Here is a 20,368-nt window from a genome sequence, read left to right as displayed (position 1 = left end):
TAGTCCGAACCGGAAGTGATTTTTACAAAATAAAAAAATGTATATAAGCTTTTGATGATAATAGATAAATGCTGAAAATTTGACAAAAATCGGACCACGCATCTCCGAGAAATCTTCTGCACAAAAATTGTAAAGAAAAAAAAAGTGAACAAGAGCAAAGCTCGTTGCAAAGCAACAAGTGAGTCTTCCGTTAATGTCGGAAGCAAAGCTGGAAGTTCCTGTAAGAAGCAGAGCTCTTAAACCAATAACATGAGTAACTAAAATAGAAAATAAAAAAATCGAAATATTCCTGGTACGACTTAACAAAATACGAATGATTTTAAGTACGACTTAACAAAAACTTTTCCGATTTCAAGAACGACTTAACAAAAAAAATCCGAATGTGTTCAAGTACGACTTAACAATTATTTTTGGTACGAGTTAATTTTACTTTGAACATTAAGCTATTTTTTAAACCAAGGACGCGGAATCAAAATTTCCGGAAAAATCAATTTTTAAACCCCGATATATCTGTAATGCATCGTCCGATTTTAAAACGGCTTTCAGTGTTAGATTCAGCTTAAAAAGCTCTACAAAACACATATACATTTTTGATTTGATCAGAAAATTCATTTTTTCGAAAAATTTGTTTTACTTCCGGTTTCGACCGGAAGTGACAGGTTATTATTTCCAGCCTTATTACAGATGTAAATCGACCAAATCATAACCATTGAAAATTTCAAGCCTCTATCTTAAAGTGTTTTTGAGAAAAGTCCGGGACAAAATGACTTTTTGAAATGTTTAAAAATGACGTCACGTCAAAACAAAGGTGACGTTCTCTTTTAAACTTTAACATTTTTGAGGGACACCAACTTGCAAAAATCTCTGAAGATTTCATTAAAATCGGTTAAAAACCTTTTGAGTTATGAAGCAAAAAAGGAGTCAGAAGAACAGAAAAAGAATAATAACTAGAGCAAAGCTCGTTGCAAAGCAACGAGTGGGTCTTCCGTTAATGTCGGAAGTAAAGCTGGAAGTTCCTGTAAGAAGCAGAGCTCTTAAACTAATAACAAGATAACTAAAATAAAAAGATTTTAGAAAATCGAATTATTCCTGGTACGACTTAACAAAATCCGAATGATTTTAAGTACGACTTAACAAAAACCTTTCTGATTTCAAGAACGACTTATCAATAAAAAAATCCGAATGTGATACAGTACGACTTAACAATTATTTTATGTACGAGTTAATTTTACTTTGAACATTACGCTATTTTTTAAACCAAGGACGCGGAATCAAAATTTCCGGAAAAATCAATTTTTAAACCCCGATATCTCTGTAATGCATCGTCCGATTTTAAAACGGATTTCAGTGTTAGATTCAGCTTAATAAGCTCTACAAAACACATATACATTTTTTATTTGATCAGAAAATTCATTTTTTCGAAAAATTTGTTTCACTTCCGGTTTCGACCGGAAGTGACAGATTTTCATCATCAGCCTTATTACAGAGGTAAATAGATTAAATTAAAAGCATTGAAAATCTCAAGCCTCTATCTTAAAGCGTTTCTGAGAAACGCTGCGGACAAAATGACTTTTTGAAAATTTTAAAAATGACGTAACGTAAAAACGGAAGTGACGTTTTCAAAGAAACTTCACCAACTTTAAGGGATAATAAATGCACATAATCTCTGAAAGTTTCGTCAAAATCGGTTGTAAACTTTTTGAGTTATAAAGCCGAGAAGGATTCAGAAAAAAAAAATAAAAAGTATAATAATAACTAGAGCAAAGCTCGTTGCAAAGCAACGAGTGGGTTTTCCTTTAATGTCCGAGGTAAAGCTGGAAGTTCCTGTAAGAAGCAGAGCTCTTAAACCAATGACAAGAGTAACTAAAATAAAAAGATGAAAAAAAATCGAATTATTCCTGGTACGACTTAACAAAATACGAATGATTCTAAGAACGACTTAACAAAAACCTTCCTGATTTCAAGAACGACTTAACAAAAAAATCCGAATGTGTTCAAGTACGACTTAACAATTATTTTTGGTACGAGTTAATTTTACTTTGAACATTACGCTATTTTTTAAACCAAGGACGCGGAATCAAAATTTCCGGAAAAATCAATTTTTAAAACCCCGATATCTCTGTAATGCATCGTCCGATTTTAAACGGATTTCAGTGTTAGATTCAACTTGATAAGTTCTACAAAACACATATTCATTTTTTATTTGATCAGAAAATTCATTTTTTCGAAAAATTTGTTTCACTTCCGGTTTCGACCGGAAGTGACAGATTTTCATTTTGAGCCTTATTACAGAGGTAAATCGACCAAATCATAACCATTAAAAATTTCAAGCCTCTATCTTAAAGCATTTTTGAGAAAAGTCCGGGACAAAATGACTTTTTGAAATGTTTAAAAATGACGTCACGTCAAAACAGAGGTGACGTTTTCTTTAAAACTTTTACATTTTTGAGGGACGCCAACTTGCAAAAATCTCTGTAAATTTCATCAAAATTGGTTAAAAACCTTTTGAAAATTACCGTAGGTTACATGTTTAATTTTTAATATTGAAAAAAAAATGAAAAACTAAAACAAGAGGCAATTGGGCCACATCGCTCACCTGAGGAACAATAGCTATGATAAAATCAGCTTAATGGAGTCACAATGTAAACTATCTGGACAATGTACAATAATACATGTAGATCCTGTATAAATAAAATCCATTTTCCCCCCTAAATATTCTTATGTTTATAATCATTAGTTCCTTTTCTAAAAGGATGATTTTATATTGATTTTATAGTCATATCGCATGTTGAGTATTGCAGTTCTCAAAAAGATCCTCAACAATAGTTTATATATATGGGATATAAACCTACATCAAACTCTGAACCTTCTTGTGAGGCCAAAGAACTGTCCTGGGGCCAAAGTCTTAACAATTATAAAGAATCATCTGGCTGATTAGTTTCTGAGAAGAAGATTTTTAGATATTTACTCTATATATTCCTATGTTAAACTTTGACCCCCCCCCCCACCCATTGTGGCCCAAACCTGACCCCGGGGTCATGATTTTCACACCTTTGTATCTACACTCCCTGAGGATGCTTCCACAAAAATTTCAGCTTTCCTGGCTGATTAGTTTCTGATAAAAAGATTTTTAAAGATTTTCTCTATATATTCCTATGTAAAAATCCATTCCCCCATTGTGACCCCACCATACCACCTAGGATTATGATTTGAACAAACTTGAATCTACACTACCTGAGGATGTTTCCACTTTAATTTGAGCTTTTCTGGCCTAATAGTTTTTGAGAAGAAGATTTTCTCTATATATTCCTATGTAAAACTTGATCCCCCTCTTGTGGCCCCTCCCTACCCCCGGGGACCATGATTTGAACAAATTTGAATCTACACTACCTGAGGATGCCTTCACACAAGTTTAAGCTTTTCAGGCCGAATAGTTTTTGAGAAGAAGATTTTTGAAAAATACCAACAAATTTTCAATAATTCTCAATTATCTCCCCTTTAAAGAGAGCGTGGCTCTTCATTTGAACAAACTTGAATCCCCTTCACCTAGTGGTGCTTAGTGCCAAATTTGGTTGAAATCTGCCCAGTGGTTCTTGAGAAGAAGATGAAAATATGAAAAGTTTACAACAACGACAACGACAAATTGTGATCAGAAAAGCTCACTTGAGCCTTTGGCTCTGGTGAGCTAAAAACAAAATAAAGGAAACATAATTGCATACTTTTATTGAAAAACAAATTTTCACAGCTAACAATTCTAAATTATTTTAAACAGCCATAATTTTGTTTGTTATAATTTCTTATCAAACACAAACCACAACAAGGCATGATGCTTTCTTAAAGTTCCATTACAGTAACTGTTCATGAATTATCCGATTTAATTTGAATTACTGGTAAATAGTCTGTAGAACACATTAGGAATATGCATGTGGGTAGAGGTGACAGGTTAACCTCAAGAGCTGAAAAGAATGAACAGGTAAAAACCATGTGGCCACCAATAGCTGAAATTAAAAAAATCAATAAGCTGTGTTAATACATGTACCGGTACTAATAATAGCTGTGTTTACATTAACATATGCATAGTATTTCTGAAAAAAAATACACTGACCATGCAGTGTAATTAGTATGACATATCCCGATACGTGACATTAGATGGCACAGGACAGTTTTTTTGATACATTTCATTGTAGCCTGGGGACGTGTGTCTTTGGAACCCTGTAACTAGAATTTCCTCAGTTCCCATTCAGCAAAAATACCTTTAATTCACTCTTTATAAGGCCAATCACCAATTTCTGAAGAAAATTACTAGTCAAAACCTGTAAAATTTTTCTACATACTGGTTTTTATGAGATTTTGACCCTTCCATATTTTGTTAATTTTTCATGATTTTTCAGCTTTTTAGACCTCCCCCAGCCAATTCCCTGCAAAGGGTTGACCTTCCGTACCATGTGCATGTTGCACCATCACATGTCAGAAACTTACCGGTGTATAGTTTATAATGCCCCATCTACCTACTTTTCGTGTTATTTACCCTCCCGTCTGTAACTTGCATTTTCACTGTCTAAAGTCAACACAACAGTCATAGCCGCAGGTTTTGCATTTTACTTCTGAATCTCATGTACCTAACATATGGGGCCTACATATTGAATATCAATTTCAACAAGAGACATCCCTCTAACTAAATGATAATCATTAAAAATCATTTCATGAATTTTAGCAACACTCATAAGCCTTCAAGTACAGCAACTCTCAATTTTACAAAAGTATTGATGGGTACTTTATCCGAAACTGTCCCTTGCTACCTTTAATTTACACTAACATTCTCTGAAAAGTCATCTTGTCTTAAACTTACAAAGCGTATGCTTTTCTGAGAAAAAGTATACCTCATTTTGCCAATTCCATTAAGGATTAAGAAAAATATGGCCAGTTAAGTGAACCCAGCATTTCCACTTTCCTCTATTTAACACAGATTCATAGGGCTCTCCATAAATAAAGCATCTTTACCTAATCTTATAGAGGTCAACTGTTGTTCAACCTCCCTAAATAAGAAACCTTATTCAAAACTACATACATATACATGATATTATCATGACAAAAGCATCACATCACTTAGAAATACCCTTACATGTATACCCTCCCCCTATTTGTTCATTTTCCAAAGAAGCATTAGTTTGAACACTTTAACCTCATATTATGAAACTTGTGGCAATTCCCTTGAGTCAACCATCACTGATATTGAAAATTGATCTTTTCTTCATAAATGGATGAAATGTAACATTTTTTTCACAAAAAGACATGCCGCAATACATGTGATTTCTTGTTTTCATGAAACAGTAAGCTTATAGTCATATTTAGTGAATTTCTTATTTATTCTGGTTTCTAGTCTCCTTTTAACTTTGCTAAAATAGTAAGACCTACAAGTGTGATGTTTGCTCTTAATTAAAATGAAATTCAAACACAACCGGGTACCTGGGGACGGATGAGAATTCCATGATAAATGTTCAAATTTTACATGTTTTCCTACATTTTTTATGTATATATACAATAAAAGGGTAAAAATATGTTGTTTCTTGATCGTTTCGAGAGTAATTATAATAACAGATGTTATTTCAAGGTCAAATGTACATTTACATATCCAACATGTAATGGAGACAATTGGAAAGAGGGGGTGGCTTTTTGAGTTCTGTAAATATATCTAAAATATCACTTTTGGATAGGAAGGAGCAAAAACTTGAGTTTTTTTTACATATTGTATACTTTGATAACTGCATTTGTCTACATGTGAATTTTATTTGAAAGAAAAATATGCTGTTTAAAAAAAATTGAGTTATATAAGTCAGGTTGCTTAATGTTATTTCATGAAATCAGACAGCAAAATTGCTGCAAATTTATAATTTAAATAATTCAATTGATCAAAACTCTTTGACAGTATTAATTCTTATCTCGGTAATTAACTTAAGCATATTAATTGTCATCAGGATAGAAAATACCTACTTTCTAAGCCAATTTACTCTAGTGGTGGTCATTCTACACATTTAAAAGGGATTTACTTCCCTTGTATATAGCTAATAAATCATGTAATGACATATATAACCAACAAAATCATCCATTTTCCCAATTTTGGTACAAAATCCACTCAAAATTACAGTTAAATGAGAAATCTGAAAATACCATGTAGTCTTGAAACTTACACTAACATTCTCTGAAAAGTCATCTTGTCTTAAACTTACAAAGCTTATGCTATTCTGAGAAAAAGTATACCTCATTTTGCCGATTCCATTAAGGATTAAGAAAAATATGGCCATTTAAGTGAACCCAGCATTTACACTTTCTTCTATTTAACACAGATTTATAGGGCTCTCCATAAATAAAGCATCTTTACCTAATCTTATAGAGGTCAACTGTTGTTCAACCTCCCTAAATAAGAAACCTTATTCAAAACTACATACATATACATGATATTATCATGACAAAAGCATCACATCACTTAGAAATACCCTTACATGTATACCCTCCCCCTATTTGTTCATTTTCCTAAGAAGCATTAGTTTGAACACTTTAACCAAATATTATGAAATTTAAATGCTTCTATTCTGATCAATTGAATTTTTAAGCAGCGTGAAATTAAAACCATCGCAATTGATACTTTAGTAAAAATCATGAAATTTTAACACGGTGGAATTTAAACGACTTACAGTATTTCGTCCGAACAGCCTCAAAGTATAATTTTCTGCTATACCATTTTTTATTAAATGCATTCCACTGGGTTTTTTTTTGCAAATTTTAGCGAGGATTTTTTTCTCTTTTCTTATTAATGACAGGTTTTAAAAACAATATTATGTTTAGTATGTATAAAATTCAATAAACAATTTTACAAAGCTTTGGATTTTAGTTGCACAATGAAAAAATGAGGGATTGCACGATAATACATGCTCATTTTGAAATTTAAAGCATTGTTGATTTCTTTTCCTAGATAGAGATATGCACAAAATGATGTTGCTCTGTGATGCTTTGCCAAGATTAAAAGCATGAGAGAGAGAGAGAGAGAGAGAGAGAGAGATCTGATCGAGGCACATGTAGTTAAAATTATTACATACATTTGTCTTACTGTAAAAATTGTTTACAATGTAGATGTGTTCTGCATGTAAAGTTTACCTAAAATGAATCAATAAAATTCAATATATATAAAAGATAAACTAATCTCAAAGAATTTACAATGGTTCTGTGAAATAATCAAATCTTGAGAAGAATGTTTTTAAGATATCAGGGACATTAACCTAAAATCTGAACTTAAAGTTCTTTTCATCTTGCACTCTGTTTTACATGCTCTTTCACAGGCGATAATCATATATAACGGGAGCCAGACAAAAGTTCTAATTTTAATTAGACTGAATATTTACCATGTCAAATATATTTATTTAATTAAGCACAAGCCTGTCTGAGTTCTTTAATTCATTAATTAAGTGGAGGTGATATGGTAAAGATCTGCTATATTCAAATATTTAGGGTAAAGTTATCATCATGCAAACATGCACTCTAATTACAACATTCTACTCTTGTGTGCCTTTGGACCCCCACCCCTTTTAATTGCACTGTTTTACAGTGTGTGGTGTGTTGTTCAATACAAATTAAGACATACATATACATAATAATAAATAGAAATTCAAAAGAGTAGTGTGCAAAACATACACATGAAAATACATTGAACAGATAATATCCCGAGATTTCTCTGACTCAAATGCCCGCTTTTATATTGTTACGCACGTCAAAAGCGGAGTTTAGAGTCAGAGGAATGTCGGATTAGATTGAAAAGTGCACAAACACTTTGAAAAGAAAAAGTCAATACGACATATTCTGTATTGAAACATACCTTTATAATCTGTCATACGTTAGTTGAGCTGAAATTTCCACTATCGCCGTCTTGCAGGCCATTCTTCTGACACACCGCTATCAGCTGTTGTTCGCAGTCAAAACATGGCGAGTTGACATAGTGAATCGTACGATAATTATTTCGATTAAAACTAATAAGACTAATAAAAACTAACAACCTAATTATCGACCGAATTAACGAAATTGTTTCAATAAACACTCTGATTAACTATATAAAAAAGGAGTTCGGTTTTATGACCTGTACGAAATCTTTTCAGCAGGAGTTACTTTATGTGTGAATTTTGCACTATTTTTTAAACCAATAACGAGGAATCAACATTTCCGGAAAAATCAATATTTAAACCCCGATATCTCTGCAATGCAGTATCCGATTTTAAATCGAATTTCAGTTTTGTATTTAGCTTTGCAAACTATACAATATGCATATAATTTTATGTTTTTAATAAAGTTTTATGATCAGTACGAATTGTTACAGTAGAAGTTACTTTCAGTGTGAATTTTGCACTATTTTTGAAACCAAGAACGCGGCATCAAAATTTCCGGAAAAATCAGTTTTTAAACCCCGATATCTCTGTAATTCATGCTCCGAATTTTAAACGGTTTTCAGCATTAGATTCAGCTTAGAAAGCTCTACAAAATACGTATACGTTTTTTGTTTGATCAAAAAATTCAATTTTTCGAAAAATTTGATTCGCTTCCAGTTTCGACCGGAAGTGACGGATTTTTATTATATAGCTTCATTACAGAGGAAAATCGACCAAATCATAACCATTGAAAATTTCAAGCCTCTATCTTAAAGCGTTTTTGAGAAAAGTCCCGGACAAAATGACTTTTTAAAATTTTTAAAAATGACGTAACGTCAAAACGGAAGTGACGTTGTCTTCAAAACTTTAACATCTTTGAGGGACGATTACTTGCTAAAATCTCTGGAAGTTTCATTGAAATCGCTTGAAAACTTTTTGAGTTATGAAGCAAAAAAGGAGTCAGAAAAAAAAGAAAAAGTATAATAATAATAAAAAGAGACCGAAGAAAAACAAAAGGGTCTTCCGTTGGAAAACGGAAGACCCTAACTAGAGCAAAGCTCGTTGCAAAGCAACGAGTGGGTCTTCCGTTCATGTCGGAAGTAAAGCTGGAAGTTCCTGTAAGAAGCAGAGCTCTTAAACCAAAAACAAGAGTAACTAAAATAAAAAGATGAAAAAATCGAATTATTCCTGGTACGACTTAACAAAATCCGAATAATTTTAAGTACGACTTATCAAAAACCTTTCCGATTTCAAGAACGACTTAACAAAAAAAATCCGAATGTGTTACAGTACGACTTAACAATTAATTTTTAGGTACAAGTTAATTTAACAAAGAACTTGATACTACTTTCTTAACCAAAAAAGCGGAAATAAAATTTCCGGAAAAATCAATTTTTTAAGCCAAATTTCTCTGTAATGCATCGTCCGATTTTTAAACAGTTTTCAGTGTTAGGTTCCGCTTAAAAAGCTCTACAAAACACATATTCGTTTTTGATTCGATCAAAAAATTCAATTTTTCGAAAAATTAAAATCACTGCCGGTTTTTACCGGAAGTGACAAAATAATCTTTTTTATAAAAATGCCATAAGTAAATCCGCAGATTTACAAACACAGAAAATTTCAAGTCTTTATAAACAACCCTTTACGAGAAAAGTCCTGGACAAAATCACTTTTTGAAAATTTTAAAAATGACGTAACTAGAAAACGGAACTGACTTACTGATTGAAAGTTTAAAAGCTTCAAAGGACAAGTATTTAACATAATCCCTGAAAATTTCTTGCAAATCGGTTGAATAGTTTTTGAGATATAAAGCAAAAAGGAAGTCAGAAGGAAAAACAAGAATAATAATAATAATAATAATAATAATAATAATAATAATAATAATAATTTTAAAAAACTAGAGCAAAGGTCGTTGCAAAGCAACGAGTGGGTCTTCCGTTAATGTCGAAATTAAAGCTGGAAGTTCCTGTAAGAAGCAGAGCTCTTTAACCAATAACAAGAGAAACTAAAATAAAAAGATGAAAAAAATCGAATTATTCCTGGTACGACTTAACAAAATCCGAATGATTTTAAGTACGACTTAACAAAATTTTTTGGATTTCAAGAACGACTTAACAAAAAAAATCCGAATGTGTTCCAGTACGACTTAACAATTATTTTTTGTACGAGTTAATTTAACTTTGAACATTACGCTATTTTTTAAACCAAGGAGGCGGAATCAAAATTTCCGGAAAAATCAATTTTTAAACCCCGATATCTCTGTAATGCATCATTCGATTTGAAAACGGCTTTCAGTGTTAGATTCAGCTTAATAAGCTATACAAAACACATATTCATTTTTGATTTGATCAGAAAATTCATTTTTTCGAAAAATTTGTTTCACTTCCGGTTTCGACCGGAAGTGACAAAATACATTTTTTTGGTCAAATGCCATAAATAAATCCGCAGATCTACAATCACAGAAAATTTCAAGTCTTTATAAACAACCGTTAACGAGAAAAGTCCTGGACAAAATCACTTTCTGAAAATTTTTAAAATGACGTAACTAGAAAACGGATGTGATTAAATGACTGAAACTTTACAAGCTTCAAGGGACAAGAATTCAACATTATCCCTGAAAATTTCTTGCAAATCGGTTGAATAGTTTTTGAGATATAAAGCAAAAAAGAAGTCAGAAGGAAAAACAAGAAGAATAATAATAACTAGAGCAAAGCTCGTTGCAAAGCAACGAGTGGGTCTTCCGTTCATGTCGGAAGTAAAGCTGGAAGTTCCTGTAAGAAGCAGAGCTCTTAAAACAACAACAAGAGTAACTAAAATAAAAAGATGAAAAAAATCGAATTATTACTGGTACGACTTAACAAAATACGAATGATTTTAAGTACGACTTAATAAAAACCTTTTCGATTTCAAGAACGACTTAACAATAAAAATCCGAATGTGTTCAAGTACGACTTAACAATTATTTTTGGTACGAGTTAATTTTACTTTGAATATACGCTATTTTTTAAACCAAGGAGGCGGAATTAAAATTTCCGGAAAAATCAATTTTTAAACCCCGATATCTCTGTTATACATCGTCTGATTTTAAAACGAAATTCACTGTTAGATTCAGCTTCGTAAGCTCTACAAAACACACATTCATTTTTGATTTGATCAGAAAATTCATTTTTTCGAAAAATTTGTTTCACTTCCGGTTTCGACCGGAAGTGACAGATTTTCATTTTGAGCCTTATTACAGAAGTAAATCGACCAAATCATAAGCTTTTAAAATTTCAAGCCTCTATCTTAAAGCATTTTTGAGAAACGCCGCGGACAAAATGACTTTTTAAAAATTTTAAAAATGACGTAACGTAAAAACGGAAGTGACGTTAACAATGAATTTTCACAAACTTCAAGGTATAATAATTGCACATAATCTCTGAAAGATTCATCAAAATTGGTTGTAAACTTTTTGAGTTATAAAGCCGAAAAGGAGTCAGAAAAAAAAAATAAAAAGAATAATAACTAGAGCAAAGCTCGTTGCAAAGCAACGAGTGGGTCTTCCGTTAATGTCGGAAGTAAAGCTTAAAGTTCCTTGAGGAAGCAGAGCTCTTAAATCAATAACAAGAGTAACTAAAATAAAAAGATGAAAAAATCGAATATTCCTGGTACGACTTAACAAAATCCGAATGATTTTGTACGACTTAGCAATTATTTTTGGTACGAGTTAATTTTACTTTGAACATTACGCTATTTTTTAAACCAAGGACGCGGAATCAAAATTTCCGGAAAAATCAATTTTTAAACCCCGATATCTCTGTCATGCATCGTCCGAATTGAAAACTCCTTTCAGTGTTAGATTCAGATTAATAAGCTCTACAAAACACATTTTCATTTTTGATTCGATCAGAAAATTCATTTTTTCAAAAAATTTGTTTCACTTCCGGTTTCGACCGGAAGTGACAAAATACATTTTTTTGGTCAAATGCCATAAGTAAATCCGCAGATTTACAATCACAGAAAATTTCAAGTCTTTATAAACAACCGTTTACGAGAAAAGTCATGGACAAATTCACTTTTTGAAAATTTTTAAAATGACGTAACTAGAAAACGGAAGTGATTTAATGACGGAAACTTTAAAAGCGTCAAGGGACAAGAATTTAACATAATCCCTGAAAATTTCTTGCAAATCGGTCGAATACTTTTTGAGATATAAAGCAAAAAAGAAGTCAGAAGGAAAAACAAGAAGAATAATAATAATAAAAAAAAAATAGAGCAAAGCTCGTTGCAAAGCAACGAGTGGGTCTCCCGTTAATGTCGGAAGTAAAGCTGGAAGTTCCTGTAAGAAGCAGAGCTCTTAAACCAATAACAAGAGTAACTAAAATAAAAAGATGAAAAAATCGAATAATTCCTGGTACGACTTAACAAAATCCGAATGATTTTAAGTACGACTTAACAAAAACCTTCTTGATTTTAAGAACAACTTAACAAAAAAAAATCCGAATGTGTTTAAGTACGACTTAACAATTATTTTTGGTACGAGTTAATTTTACTATTAACATTACGCTATTTTTTAAACCAAGGACGCGGAAATAAAATTTCCGGAAAAATCAATTTTTAAACCCCGATATCTCTGTAATGCATCGTCCGATTTTCAAACGGATTTCAGTTTTGTATTCAGCATGACCAACTCTACAAACCTCGTAAACATTTGAAATTGAAACGAAAAATTTGAAAATTCGAAAATTTTAAAACACTTCCGGTTTGGAGCAGAAGTGACGGAACCTAAATTCCAGCCTTATGTATAAATAAAAACGACTAATGCTTCAACACAGAAAATTCTAAGTCTCTATCTTGAAGCGTTTTTGAAAAACGCCCTGGACAAAATCACTTTTTTAAAATTTAAAAATTGACGTAACGTTGAAACGGAGGTGACGTTGTAGTTGAAAATTTAACATCTTTTAGGGACGATGATGCTACATAATCTCTGAAAGTTTCATGTCAATCGGTTGAAAATTTTTTGAGATATTAAGCTTTAAAAAAGTCAGAAAAATAAAGAAAAAGAATAATAATAATAACTAGAGCAAAGCTCGTTGCAAAGCAACGAGTGGGTCTTCCTTTAATGTCGGAAGTAAAGCTGGAAGTTCCTGTAAGATGCAGAGCTCTTAAACCAATTACAAGAGTAACTAAAATAAAAAAATAAAAAAAATCAAATATTCCTGGTACGACTTAACAAAATACGAATGATATTAAGTACGACTTAACAACAACCTTTCCGATTTTAAGAACGACTTAACAAAAAAATCCGAATGTGTTCAAGTACGACTTAGCAATTATTTTTGGTACGAGTTAATTTTACTTTGAACATTACGCTATTTTTTAAACCAAGGACGCGGAATCAAATTTTCCGGAAAAATCAATTTTTAAACCCCGATATCTCTGTAATGCATCGTCCGATTTAAAAACAGATTTCAGTTTTGAACTCAGCATGAAAATTACTGTAAGATAGGTATGTGAAATTTTTAAAATTGAAAAACATGAAAAAACAAAAAAATTGGTTTTGCTTCCGGTTTCGACCGGAAGTGTCCGAATTGAGTTTCCAGCCTTATGTCATAAGTAAAACGGTATTTCTACCTATTCTGTAAATCTCATAGCTTTATCTTAAATCAAAAATGAGAAAAGCTCCGGACAAAATCACTTTTTAAAACTTGAAAAACGTCAATATCTGACGAATTTGATGACGTCATCAATAATTTTTTCATATCATAGAGATCTTTTAGATACACATTAAAGCTGTAAATTTCAAAACAATCGATGCAAGCGTTTTTGAAATATTTGAGTTGGAAAAAAAATAAAAAGAATAATAATAAGAATAAGAAAAAAAAGAAACCGTAGAAAAACAAAAGGGTCTTCCGTTGGAAACGGAAGACCCTAACTAGAGCAAAGCTCGTTGCAAAGCAACGAGTGGGTTTTCCGCTAATGTCGAAAGCAACGCTAGAAGTACGTCTAAGAAGCAGAGTTCTTAATCTAGTAACAAAGAAACCTAAGTACAAAAAGATAAAAAAAATCGAATGATTCTTGGTACAACTTAACATGATCCGAATGTTTTTAAGTACGACTTAACCAAAAACCCTTAACCATTTCAAGAACGACTTAACAAAAAAAACAATGTGTTTAAGTACGACTTAACAAATTTGACTTCATTTTAGGTACAAGTTTACTTTACCTTGAACTAACATCTTTTTTCTTAACCCAGAATGCAAAATTAAAATTTATGTAAAAAATCAATTTTGTTTAAAACATAATTCTGAGCAACTTTTCCTCTTCACTGCTTTTTAAAAGGTTGACCTTTCGTACTGTGTGCTCGTTGCGTCATTAATTGTCAGAAACTTATCGATGTAAAGTTTACTTTACTGTACTTCTGTGAATATTTTCTATGTAAAATTACTATGAACCAGACAACATTGAAATGGTGAACATTTCAAAGGGCCCCGCTTATGTTATTTCAGAGAATTCTGCTTTGACCTTGACCTATAACTTGAAATTTTTCCAGCTGGCATAGAACTTTTAATTCAATTTCATTCCCCCTAACATACATGCATTTTTGTTCAATCTGACCAAGATTAAGCATATTTGGAAAATAATCTACTATTTAAAACTAATTTTAAAAAGATCTGCTATGACCTTCACATTGACAGACTTGGTTCAAGGTCACTGCACGCCATTAACCAATAAACTCTGTAAAGGTAAAATATTAGCCAAATAGGGGCTAAAAGGAGAGTATATCTATGCTCTTAAAATATGGATTTTTGTGTGATCTGATATGACCTTGACTCTTCATCTACAAATATCATTCGAGGTCATTGCATATATTTTGAACAAAGGCATCATGTGGGTAAAGTATGAGGCTGAATGGAGCAAAGGGAGAGAAGATATACTCCAGACAAGGATTTTTAAAAATATAATTCTGATATGACCTTCACAGTTTCTTTTCACTGAAAATAGGTTCAAGGTCACTACACACCCTTTCACCCTTTACTCAAAAGCTCTGCTTATGTGAAGTCTGAGCCAAATAGGGGTTAGTAGAAATTATATATGCTCTCAAAAAAGGATTTTTGCATGATCCGATATGATCTTCACCCGTTACCTAGAAATTTCATGCAAGGTCACTGCACATCGTTTAACCATAGAGACACTCTGTGAGTATTAGCCAGATTGGACCAAAGGGAAAAAAGATATGCCCCAGACAAGGATTTCACTAGAAGGTGCCCGCATAAACATGCCTTTTTATCTAAAATAGTATCCATGCTATCTGCCCATGGTGAATAGTCATCAAAACCATTCATCAGCAGAATTTGATTTCCCTCCTTTTTAAGGTGGTATGGGACATCTGTCGATATTAATGTGGATTAAAGTACTATATAATTGAAAACTTTTCACCGGTTTAGAATTTTCAAATTTTACAATATTTAACCAAAAAATAGCTTTTAAAAATATTTGAAAAGGTAAAAATTGTAAAAACCCTAGCGGGATTCGAACTCATGACTTACAGGTTCCTAGTAAACCCTCTAACCCACTGTGCTAAGGAGTTAGGTGACCATTTTTGAAAAGAAACTACATGTACTTATATAATTACACTTTATTTTATTGTTTATTTCGATAAACAATACATCACAACATGGAAGTGTCCCATATCACCTTAAACTCGGAACACCTCTGACCTAATAAGATCGCCGCATTAAATACAAAGTTTGATTTAACTCTAATTTGTTTATCATCAAGAAATTCTGCATCGCTGACAAATAAAGTTTTCTTCTGTATAATGAAATACCAATTAACTGACTATTCGGACAATAGCAAGTTTATTGTCCCATTCCACAGCAACTATTTCCCTTGGCTTTGCCTCATTAAATATTTGCTGTCTTGGGGGACAATAAACTTGCTATTGTCCTCATACCCAGTAAATACTAAATAGGCATATAATATCCCATAAACCTACATTTCATGTTATATAACCTCCCGTTTGTAACCTTCAATTTCACTGTAAAGTCAACATATCTGTCATAGCCGCAAGTTTCACAATTTATTTCTGCTTCTCATGTACTTAAAATTAGGGGCCTTAATATTGCTTACCAATTCCAACAAGAGACTTCCCTCTAACTATTGATAATCATTAAAATTCATTTCATGAATCTACGCAACAATGATAAACCTTCAAGTACAGTCACTCTCAATTTTACAAAAATATTGACGGTACTTTATCCGAAACTTTTCCTTGTATCTTTAACTTAGTACACTAACATTTTTATGAAAAGACGGTTTGTCTTAGAATAAGAAAGCTAATGCAATTCTGAGAAAAAGAATACCACATATTGCCAATTCCATTGAGGTTTAATAAAAATATGGCCATTTAAGTGAACCCACCATTTCCAATTTCCTTTAGTAAACACAGATTTACAGGGTTCTCCATAGTAAAACATCTTTATCTGACCTTCTAGAGGTCAACTTTTGTTCAACCACCTTTAAAAAGAAACCTTATTCAATACAACATATGCCTACATGATATAATCATGATAAAAGCTTCACATCACTTAGAAATACCCTTACATGTATACCCCCCACCCCCCAGTCTTTTGATTTTCATAAAAAGTCATGGTTTAAAATGTTTTACCTAATTTTATGAAACGTGTGGCAATTTCCTTGAGTCATTTCTCACACATATTTGAAAACAATCATCAATGATTCTAAAATGTGATCTTTATTTGTTTATTGTATGATTTGTACCATTTTAATTAACAAATAGACAGCTGCCCTGCTTGTGATTTCTTGTTTTCATGAAAAAAGTAAGCTAACAATCATATTTAGTGAATATCTAATCTATTCTGATTTCTAGTCTTCTTCTAACCATGCTAAAACAGTAAGTTACAACCTACAAGTTAGACATCTGCCTTAAATTAGAATTAAATTCAAACACACCCAGGTAGCTGGAGACAGAGTTGATTTCAATGAAAAATGATCAAATTTGACATATGTTTTTCTACTTTTTTATGCATATATACCTTAGAAAGGTAGAAATAGGTTGTTTCTTGTTCATTTCAAAAGTAATTATCATAGCAGATGTTATTTCAAAGTCAAATGTACATTTACATATCCTACATGTAATCTTAATGCAGACAATTAAATAGAGGGGGGGGGGGGGGTTTCAATTATGTAAACACATCTAAATATCTTTATGAAATAAAAAATAAAGGAAACATAATTGTATACTTTTATTGAAAAACAAATTTTTACAGCAATTATGAATTTCTTTAAACAGCCTTAATTTTGTTTTCATAATTTCTTATCAAACACAAACCACAACATGGCATGATGCTTTCTTCAAGTTCCATTATTGTTCATGCATTATCGGATTTAATTTGAATTACCAGTAAATAGTCTGTAGAACACAAGGAATATGCATGTGGATAGAGGTGACAGGTTAATCTCAGGAGCTGACCCACAAGAATCAACAGGTACGGTAAAAGCCATGTGGTAACTAGAGTCTGTTTTGAGCTGAAATAAATAAAAAAAATAATTAGCTGTGTTTACATACATGTACTAGTAATAGCTATGTTTACATTAACATATGCATAGTATTTCTGTAAAAAATACACTGGCCATGCAGTGTAATAAGTATGACATATCCCAATACATGACATAACATTTAGGCAGTACAAGATCAAAAATTTGCATATCAAGTCATAATATTAAAAAATTTTCATAGGTATAAACACTTATCAAATTGAGAATCTTGAGAGAGAGAAGAGAGTTTATTACCGTACTTGTAGTGCAACAGTCAATATTTCAATTCGTAAATTACAAACGAATATTACCCACCGAACAGCGTCAAAGTACATGTACTGGTATTAGCTTCTGGTATACCATTTTTTATCAATTCTACTGTGTATTTTTTTTTTTGCAAATAAATTTAGCGAGGGTTTTTGTTTATTTTCTTATAAATTACATGTTTTAAAAACAATACTACGTGTAATAAGCATAAAACATGTATGAGTAAACTTAATGAAGAATTTTTAATAGATTATTTTTCAAAGAATGTGGTACATTACATGTACCGGTATGTCAATCTTTATAAAACTAGCGTATATTTCGTGCGCCATAAATTGCAAGTTTTTTGTAAATATCATTTACTTGCATGACAGGTATATATGGTCTAACCAAAATTTTCTTCATAAAGCTACAGCTGTATGTACCACATATATGTTTTGTCACAAGTATACATTTTAAAAAAAAATACCCAAATTCCAACAGTTTAAATAAACTCAACTCATTCTCTGATAAGTTCATTGTGTTTTGTGCGTGCATATCTTATTTGTCTGCTGCAACAGCAGCCAATCAGCGGTAAGCTGAATCCACAAAAAAAAAGTTTGTGTTTTAGGAGCGGGTAAATTGTTTATGCGACACTGTCAAGAAAACCACACCAAATAATAACAAGAAACATGAATATTCACTTAAATGTATTCTGTTGTAAAGTAAAGGTTTTTAACACTTATTGCATCTTGCAAAACATGTGATGACCTTAATCATCTGTCATATATCTGATATACATGTATATGTAAAAGATGGGAGAAATAACGACGGAACAAAGTGGAATTCGAACCTGGCCCTCTGAATCTCTAGTCAAGTGCTCTACCAACTGAGCTACATGTATCTGGCACCAGTATTCAAACCAGTCTGACCGTCACATTCCTCCCCCTTAAATGATCTTCACCCTCGAAGATCATCCCTGGCAGGATCGAGTTAACCTGTTAGTTCCAGGGGTTGGTCACAACACCAATATTGTAACAGGATGGGAGAAATAATGAAGGACCAAACCGGGATTTGAACCTGGGCCCCCTGAATCTCTAGTCAGGTGCTCTACCAACTGAGCTATCTGGCACTGGTATTCAAACCGGTCTGATCGTCACATATATAAAGAATTATTTTAAACAATGTTGTTCAATAAAAAATAACACTCGCAACCTTCAGTTTTTGTCTGTAATTAATCAATATTGGCATGCGATCAGTTCTCGCCGAGTACCATTTCTCACCAGTGCATTGTTACGTCATTTTATCAACACATAAAATTATATACGAAAATATGATGTAACAGTGCACCAGCGAGAAATGGTCCTCAGCGAGAACTGCTCGCACGCCAGTACTGCCAGTAGTCAGATTAAAAAAAGAGAATAAAAAATTACATTTAAAACATTAACAAGGACAATTTAAGTACACATCATAACTGCTAAACAAGAAAAATTATGTGAACTGGTAGAATGGTAGGCATAGTTCTAACTTGTAACCTACATGTACAAGTACATGTACCGGGTACCCGTTGGTCTGCTAAACCTCTTTAATGATACAATGATCGGCATCATAAAAATATTAAAGTCATGTTTTAACTCTGAAGTCTGAAGTATACAATTTTATATACTTGAAGTTATGTCTACAGGGTATTCATGACTACATTTGGAGTCCTCTGCACAAGAATATATGATATGTTTCTAATTAGACCCTGCTTTGAATTTTGAGTTGAAAATTCACAATCTGTTATTTTTTTAAATAAATTCAGTTTCCCTTTCCAGTCCCCCATGAACCTCGAGCGAGTCTAAACACGGTCCATGAAACATGTAAAAATTACACGTTAGTAAACAAACACCCACACCATAACAAAAACATCTAACAGTGTGCACGTACTTACATGTACATCTATACTATATACAAAATTTTAACCAGTTAACAAGAAACTTTAAAAGGAGTAAAAGCCTCACCTTCTTCAGTAACATCCACATAAATCACACACTTTAATGTCCATCTTTTCTCCTTTATTACTCGTAGCTTATCAACGGCTGATCGTCGACAGAAGTGTGGCTGTCAGAATTTCCTCGTAAACGATTCACACGAGAAAAATATCCTCCTTAAACAAATATGTAGTATTGTTCCCTGTGCATGTTCATATGTTTCACAGCAAATTGAAAATGCATGTGTACACTGAAAGAATACACAACTTCTCTTCTGCATTACGGCTCTCTCTTTTCTACAATGCCGTTCGTTACTGTTTACATTCGGCGCGCGCGCGCGGGGGTTACAAACAGGGGCGCCCCGACAAATAGTTGGGCGCCTGTAAAGTGCGAAACGAAATCGAAACGAAACGAAACGAAACGAAATAAGACGAAACGAAACGAAACAAATCGAATCGAAACGAAATCAATCGAAACGAAACGAAATCAAACGAAACGAAATCAAAAATCGAAACGAAACGAAACGGAATTTAAACAAAACTAATATCAATTTTGACTACATAAAAGTTAAAATACAAAACATGCCAGAACCTCTGATCATTGTTTTATTGTTAACTGTTTAATTGATAAATATTGTAATACAAAAGAAGGTAGATTATATGCCTGCTTTATAGATTTTCATAAAGCTTTTGATAGTGTTGT

The 20,368-nt window shown here is 32.4% G+C and overlaps 1 long non-coding RNA gene across 1 annotated transcript; it reads right to left on the bottom strand.

Annotated features, from left to right (window-relative positions):
• Nucleotides 1-3,706: 3,706 nt before the first annotated feature.
• LOC128179621 (uncharacterized) lies at nt 3,707-9,093 on the bottom strand. Its single transcript, XR_008243112.1, has 2 exons — nt 7,868-9,093; nt 3,707-3,998 (listed from the first exon to the last, which is right to left on the bottom strand). It is a non-coding gene; the product is annotated as an uncharacterized LOC128179621 (long non-coding RNA).
• Between the last annotated feature and the right edge of the window lie 11,275 nt (nt 9,094-20,368).

This window comes from Crassostrea angulata, chromosome 1, assembly GCF_025612915.1.
Source record: "Crassostrea angulata isolate pt1a10 chromosome 1, ASM2561291v2, whole genome shotgun sequence".
NCBI classification, from domain to species: domain Eukaryota; kingdom Metazoa; phylum Mollusca; class Bivalvia; order Ostreida; family Ostreidae; genus Magallana; species Magallana angulata.
The sequence above is the reverse complement of the archived record's forward strand: the minus strand, read 5'-3'. Positions and strand labels throughout refer to the sequence as shown.